Source organism: Rhamphochromis longiceps, linkage group LG8 (genome assembly GCF_057381845.1).
Source record: "Rhamphochromis longiceps isolate RC_006_pf linkage group LG8, R_longiceps_female_GT1.1, whole genome shotgun sequence".
NCBI classification, from domain to species: domain Eukaryota; kingdom Metazoa; phylum Chordata; class Actinopteri; order Cichliformes; family Cichlidae; genus Rhamphochromis; species Rhamphochromis longiceps.
This window is the reverse complement of record NC_140564.1, coordinates 10,317,557-10,325,635: the sequence shown is the minus strand read 5'-3', so window position 1 is coordinate 10,325,635 and position 8,079 is coordinate 10,317,557. Positions and strand designations below refer to the sequence as shown.

The following is an 8,079-nucleotide window of genomic DNA, read 5'->3' as shown; positions in this document are numbered from 1 at the left end:
TCCAGCGTTCATTCTATTGTTGTACCAGGTATTTCTAGGTATTGTTTCACTTACAGGTATTGATTCTTTAAGTTCACTTTGCATTTTATTTTGAAGGTTAGTTTCTCACAGGGCTGTGTTTTTACTTCCCTCCACTGTTCTTTTACCTTCCTTCCTTAATACCTGGATTGAATTCATGTGTGTCTTATTATCCGTCAACCTGGTTCATGTGTAATCACACTGAAATCACATCGAAACAGTCAGTTTTTACTGTGTGAGCCTAAAAAGTTCACTAGATAAACATATGAATTTACACAAACATTTGTGTATCTTGACAGAATGGTTGTGGATCATTTCAAATCACAAATGCTAGTCAAACTTGGAATAAATTAGAAGAAAAAGTTTAATAGTTATTAGTGTAATAGGGTTATGATATTAGTGGCTATTTTTCTTACAACTGCAATATTTAAATATTTTCTTCTTGTAGTGAAAAGTACTTTGAGCGCTCAGAGTAGAAAATGCAGTCCATTCACCATTTTACAATTCTTACAATCAGCTGCTTGGCAATGACGCGTTACAAAGTGGAACAATGGTTTGGCGTCTGTGATGTGGTCAGGCCATTTTTGCAGATACTGAAAAAATATATGGGCATTTTAATTTCATTCAAATTTTGGTTGAAGAAACCTTTAAAAAAAGAGTCCTATACTATGTAGCAAAGAAATTCAAAAGTGGAAAAGTGTACATTTTCTCTTTTATCTGAACACACTTAAATGACTCTGTCCTTTGAATTCTTCTGCCTTCTCTTTGTCTTCTCGTCTCCTGAGCTGCAGCAGCATCCATACAGCAGAGCAAAGATGACCAGAGAGAGAATTACCAGGACAAACACTCCAATGACGGCAATACCACCCAGTGCCCACGGCTCCTGATGCATACGATGAAGGAACCACTCCACCCAGTCCTCAGGTGACCCTGTGGGTTTCTGCTGGTCTAGTACACTGTATAGAGAATGATCAACCAGATGAAAACCAGGTAAACCTGCCCTGATATTTACCAACTCACACAATCTTATTAATACCATTATTTGGCACTAAGAGCTGAAAGAAGCACATTATCTGCCAACTAAAAAAGCTATTTCACACTCCAAATATCTAAGCAACAGATATGTTATATTTTTATTGGCACGGCCCATTAATCTGCAGGTGTTAAGGCCTTTCGTCACCGAGCATATTCATTTTCAGAAACTCACCTCTCCACCGCCATGTCCTGCCAAGTGAACGGCTCACTGAGTCTTAACAAAACGTGAAAACACAGCAGAGTATGACAACAGAAAACTTCGACTCTTTAGCTGCTTTTCTGATCCACAAGCCGAACTAGAAAGGATTTTTTAAATAGTCCAAAATAACAGTTTACTTTCACTTCGAGCGCAGGAGTGGTGTTCTGAATATGCAAACATAGCACAGTTCCTGTTTGCATTTCCAGGTGACTGCCATTTCAAAGTAAAAGCAACAGCTCATGGTTAATGTTTAAACTCACAATGGCAAAGAGGAATTCTGCTGATAAGGAATGTGCACGATGGAGCAACGAGTCACTGATGACATTTTGATCCTCGCTCTTATAGACTGTGGTGACTACATTAGGTATAAGAACAAAGAAATGTTTATTTAATTAAAGTATTTAACATCTGATACATTTACAAAAGCAAGAAGAAGCAAAAACACATAAAAGTGGCGTCTCAGAAACACTTTCCTGTATGTCACACTACTATTTTACAATATAACGGGAATACATTTAAAACTGTGGCATCAAACAATGAATAGTTCACATTTTCCATTGGCACGATTTGCTTCACTGAGCCAGCAGGGGGCGCTTTGTTTTTGAACAAAGCTATGTTTCTGCTGAACTTCGTGCCCAGAGCACACATACATGTTGGAATGTACACTGTCCGTGTTGTTTCCCACATTCCTCCTGAATGTGAACATCATCGCAAACCACATTTGTAATAACTGAGTCACTGTGACATTTCAGGACATATCAGCTTTGTTGTTGTGTCTCTTTGCCAATGAAACTCTGCCACACAGTGTTACATTGTTCTGGTTTATAATGAATCTTGATGAGTTGTGCCTTTCAGCTGCATTGCAGTGGTGTGGCTCTCTGGATGATAATCGAGTACTGGAAATATCATGGCACCAACTTCCCATCCTTGCCTGTTTTTGATACCCACTTAATTCTTCCAGAGAAGCGCGAAGAAGGATGGAGATGATGTTTCTAGGTGTGTTCTGTCCTGTCTCTTCCTCAGATGTTGTGCAAGGGTTGAACTCTTGAGGGCTGGTGCTTTGGCTTCGTAAAACAACAGCAGTGGATGCACGAGAGTAATATCATGAAGAGAACCGTGGCTGTGAGGAGAAAAACAAGACAGGAGGGAGAAAAACAAAACAAAACAGAGTCACGGGGTGGGGTCAGCACAAGCTGGGAGACAATTTTGAGTCTAGAAATTTTCTACACAATTACTGGGTCCTATACTGTGAAGCAAGAACAGCATACTCAGGCAAGCTCAGTGTACCTGGGCACATGAAGGAGGTTATCAACTCCACAAGTCAACCCACAGTTTATCAATCTAGCTACAAGCATGTTCTTTTAAAGTGGATAAGTCTACTGGCAGCAGAGTGACTGATTTTTACAGAAGAACATAAAACTATATTATTAAATGCAAGCACAAAACACAGCTGCTGCAGGCAAACCAGCGTGGATGTGTGTGTTATTAAAAAAGCACTGTTGTGTGCTTTAAGTGGTCAGTAAGACTTGAAAAGACCTACTGTATGGAATAACTGACTGCTGATTTTACACCTAATGGTTTCTTATCTCCAACCGTGCATATGGCCCACCTTTTATGTAAACTGCCTTCATATTACTGAATAACCCACGATTAACCCTAAAATTATCTGGATAAATCCAAAACCTAGTGATATAGATGTCAGGGTCGTTTTGAGTTTTCTCTAGCTTTGTACTCTTATTTATCTTTATGACTCTGTATTCTTTAGTGTTGACATTTAGCTTCCTATTATTCGTTCCTTTGATTCCTGAGTGCCTTTAGTTCAGTGCTCCTGCTCTGAAGGTTCATTCTGTGTTTGTGCTTTTGTGATGGAACTGTGTGTGAGCTCCATAGCCCTCTGCTTATGGTGTTATCTTTACTCTCCGTGTGCTTACAAGTTTCCTGTTCTTCTTTGCCATTAGTCCCCTGTCTGCTTTAGTTGATGATAGGTTTGTTAATCCCCTTCTGTAATCCCATTTTGCTCCTTCTATCTTGTCCATGTGTTTATCATCTGTCTCTGTGTCAAATTGGTAATCTCCATAATCACGAGGTGTGTTTTTATCGTCTCCTTCTGTTATTTGTTGCGTTCTCCCCTTGTGGCAGTGTGTTCCCTGCGTGTGTGTTTCCTCCAAGTCAATTCCCTGTTCACCTTACGTGTTGTTTTTTTCCCTGTATGGACACGGTTCAGCATTAAAAGCTGTTTCTGAGTTCAAGTCTCGTCTCCTGAGTCCTGCATTGAGGTCGACTTCAACAGTGCCAAACTGTGACAACAGGCCTCTGGTTTAGATGGCCATGTATGATAAAGTTACATGTAAACTCCCCACCTGCCACATAGAACATTTAAGTACCTTTTATTTTACTGGCTTATTTGTGAGGCCTGCAGCTAGACTGCTTTGGTTTACTTTTACTAGTAATGGCGAAATGTCTAAGCATAGCTACATCGCTGCCAACCCACTGCTGAAATGCTCCTGATGTCATCCATGTTAGCAACAATGAGCTTTCAGCCATGGACCCCTATGATTGGATCGACTTGTCTTGCATTACACCGGCCACTGACTTCACTTCTTTACTTTATATCCACTCCACACTCCAATATCAAGAGGGAGGTGGAAATGAAATAACTACTCAGCATTTATCATACACAGGTGAAGTTCAAACCAGAGGATTTACATAATGAATAAATAAATGATTTTTTGTAATTCCACTTACATATTCAATTCAATTCAATACTTTATTGTCCCACTAATTTCGCCTTGTGTGGCATATTTTGAATGATGGATCAGTGCTTAAAACTCACCAATAAAGAGGAGGAGGACGGCAAAGGCTCCCACTTCCACTGGAGTTGCTTCTGGGAGAGCCTGTAGTTTGGTCCACACCCTGCGAAAAATATCTTGCAGCTGCTGGTCCATGCTGACTTCTGGGTGCAGGAGTTGAAAGAATGATTTTCCAAAAGAAAAAGGCCTCAGTAGAGCTCTAAATGTAGAAATGAAAAAAAAAAAAAGAAGTAGTTCAGCTCCACCCTGGACTGCTCCGATTTTACTCTTCCACCCTGCAATTACACCTCAAGCCTGATTTTTTTTTTTTAATTCTTTCAATCTCTAAATCCTCTATGCTTTCCAAATACTCACTCATTATATATCAGCACCACTAATTAGTCTACTGTATGTGTAGTGAGATTTGGCAGACCACATGTCTAGGCTATACGTGTTTGTGAACAGACTGTGTGCGAGGCTTGTGTCAGGCCTGGTGTGTTTGTATCCACAGACAGGAGAAACCTTCCTGCGTGTGCAGTTTAATTATAAACAAGGCTAACTATTTCAGGCCTGGCATTTCAAAACTGAGGCCTGTCATCAGCACTGGAGCAGCTGTGTGTGGGAGAAGCTGCAGAGGCGATAAGGGCACAGGAACACGACAGGACACTGAAGACAAATTCTGAATGGACTAAAAAAACCTGCCGACTAACCTGTGTGGAACCAAGTCTGTACTGATTGAGTCCAGTCTCTTTAACACAGTGCCAAAACACGTCACATAGTAATTTCAAAGCCCTGGATTTTCATATAATGTTAAAATAGTTGTTAAATAAATAAATTGTGATAAATCTAGAAACAAAAGGCGTTCTTCCGGCTTTATCCATTTTTGTTGTAAAGCTAGCATTTTTTAATGTAAAAAAGCAAAACAGTTAAAAAAAAAAGATTTACATTTACTTTTTGATTGGCCAAACTCTCTAATTTAGTTGTTTTGATTAAGTTTACGAAATTATTTTTTACTTTTTTTTGTCTTTGTCTTAACCCTCACCCATATTTAAGAGACTTGCATTGAGTATAGGTAAGTTTAGCTAATGCTAGTTTTTTCGCCTACCAAGCTAATGTAATGCTATATATATATAATGCTAACTAGCAGTTAACTGATCTTGCTGAAGCGCAGCAGGACTGGTGTATAAAACTGACACTGGTTACACTGGGACACTCTCCAAGTAAAAACATTTAAAACACTGTTTTTGATTTAGTTGAACAGTTAATATCCAGCTATTAAATATAACATTAAAAGTACGATACCCAAGACGCCCTGCTGTTTGTTGCTAGGCAACATAGTCACAAAAATGTTTAAAAAAAAGTTTGTCATGGATTACTGGATTTATCAATTTATCTATTTTACCATTTGACTATTTTATGTATGGATGCAATGTTTTGTATATCCGTGTTGTTTCTTTTAGTTTCAACTGTTTGCTCTGATGCTTTTCTGTCTTTGTGTTGTGTATTACACCATATATCTTGGTGTATGTTCATTTCCAAGGATGACTAATTAACTACTGATTTAGAATGGTCTTTCAGTAACTGTACAACCACATAGTGGTGTACACAGTGATTTTAGATATATTTAATATACTAATATCCCCTTTTTTCATTGGCATAAACAAATTCAGTACCTATGCAGATTTAACATGTCATTTTCAACCATTTCATATATTAGACACTGCACTTATATCATTAATATACTAAATAATGAATTTTTGATCCAATGCAGAACCCTGTGGAACACCACATCTACCGTCAAAACTGATGACGGTGATCTGCAAACTGTACATATTAAAGCTTAAAGCATATTAAAGCCTTACTTGTTGTTTATTAGTGATGCATACACACATATGCTGTACTGTACTAATCTATTAAATCTGTTTAGTTTAATGTGTGCGTAACTCTAAGTAAAACTATGTGATTATTCAGAATTTCTACCGACTCTTATTCTTTATCAGATCAGGAAGTACTATAGTTTTTTCTTCTTTTTTTTTTTTGTGGTTGTCATACTTGACATGTTCTGTTGCTTTAGTCATGAAACATCAGTCTGCAGTTCATAACGGATTTCCTGTTATATTTGTTTTTGACAGTCAGTTCCACATGACAGAGTGTGCTTTTAACACTTAATACCCCCAAACACTGCATTATTTCATCATAAGTGCCTAAATACAGATACTTTTACCCTGGGCGAATATATGTGTATATTCTTTTTGTTTATAGCAGCTCGTCCAGCTGATTCCAAGCACCTGCTGGAGTGAGGCTGAAGAATGTGAGGCCTCTGCTGCTGACCCTCTTCACACTGCAACCTCTTGTCTTTGTCCTTCCGCTGCGCTCACATTATGTTTGGCAAGGCGCAAACGAGAGTAAAACATGTAACAGAAATCAAAGAAATCACCTTCTTTGGGCTTCATGTAGACAAGTTTGCTTATTTAGTACCTGTTTTCTTTACTTTACAGCACTTAAGCATTTCCATTTGAGAATGACAAGTACAGTAAGTGTGGCCTTCAAATGTTAGTCTGTATAAACTTGGCATAAAGCACAGTAAAAGCTGACATGTGCAAAGACAAGAAAAAGCTCTTACCTCTTTAGCAAATGTGTGCCACTACTTCCACTTGGTAACTCTTCTCTGACAGCAGAGCCAAAGGCAGAAGTAAACAGTCCCCAGAACGTTTCACTGACTTTTACTCCTGCTTGTTTTCTCCCTCCCCCTCTTCTTTCTCTCTTCTCATAAGTTAGTTTGTGGTGCCTGCAGGTCTTCTGCTCTTCATCTAATTAGCCTGCTTCAGTTCAGACTGAGAGAGAGAGAGAGCAGCACTGGATGTTTGGACGTAATATGACTCTTTGAGCAGATCAGCAGCCGTTTCTTTTTTATGACCACAACTGTTCCTCCTGTGAGAGTGTTCACTTTCTCCTGCTTTTCTCAGAGAGTTTGCGTACCTCCTCACTCTTTCCCCTCCCTTCTCCCTCCTCCAACTAGTTTCCAAATCAACTCTTTCCCTGCTTTCGCTGTGTCTCTCTCCCCCTCACCCTCTATCCTGTCTGTACATCTGAACACTCATTCACTGTTTTTTCCTCCTCCTCCTCCTCCTCCTCCCTCTCTGTCTCTCTGTCGCTACAGACCAGCTGTGCCAAGGCCTCTTTTTTGTCTTCAGTCACCCTGGAGACGAGGCTGCTTCTAAAAGAAGCAGGGGGTGGTGTGTGTGTTTGTGTGTGTGGTGTGTGTGTCCATCCTTCTTGTGTCCTGCCATCTTAGCTATTACCAGCGTGTTTTTCTTTGTTTTTTGTTTTGCGTTTGCTGTTGATTCACTTAAGTGAAAAAAAGAGAAAACTCATGACTTGAGGTGCGGCTGATATCCGCCCTGGGAGTTTCTCCCGGATCAGAGGTGGGGTGTTCTTCACTGGAAGGTCTCTCTGAAAGAAGGAACAATCAGGCCATTTCTTCTGTTTTTCTGTTTATTTTCTGACCAGTCCGCCTGGCTAGGATGTGTTCTCTAGTTTGTTTAGAGAAACAAACTGGTTGTGGAGCTTTGGTGAATGTCGTTACAGGGAATTGCATTAGAGGATATGTGGACATTCCAAGTTACGCTTATTCATCCATAAATGACCGTTAGTCATTTCCTAAAAGTTTACCAGAACACAGCGCAGAGTTCCTGAAACTGAAGACTGTTAATTTGCCTCGAACGTCAAGCCTCAGATAATGCATCTTGATCAGATCGCTGCTTTTGTTTCACAAAGCACAGAGGGATATACTGCATATGAAAAACAGTGCATGAACCACAGATTGCATCTAATGCGTTTTGTATTTTTCATAGAACTTACACTTAGTTAAAGTCAGCCTTGGGGCATTTGCTAATAGGATTTGTTGCAGATTAAAGCCTTTCCATCAAAGTCTTATGGCAGTGCAATTAGAAGGATTATTGTTGTGGTCTTTAGGAATAGTGTGATTGAAGATTTCTCTTAGGACATCAACTATATCCATTAAAATACTTAAATTAC

General features: G+C 39.4%; 1 long non-coding RNA gene across 1 annotated transcript; it reads right to left on the bottom strand.

Annotated features, from left to right (window-relative positions):
• Positions 1-2,355: 2,355 nt before the first annotated feature.
• Positions 2,356-7,166, bottom strand: LOC146663090 (uncharacterized). The gene is made up of 3 exons (XR_014913001.1): positions 6,665-7,166; positions 4,086-4,205; positions 2,356-2,372 (listed from the first exon to the last, which is right to left on the bottom strand). It is a non-coding gene; the product is annotated as an uncharacterized LOC146663090 (long non-coding RNA).
• Positions 7,167-8,079: the final 913 nt, after the last annotated feature.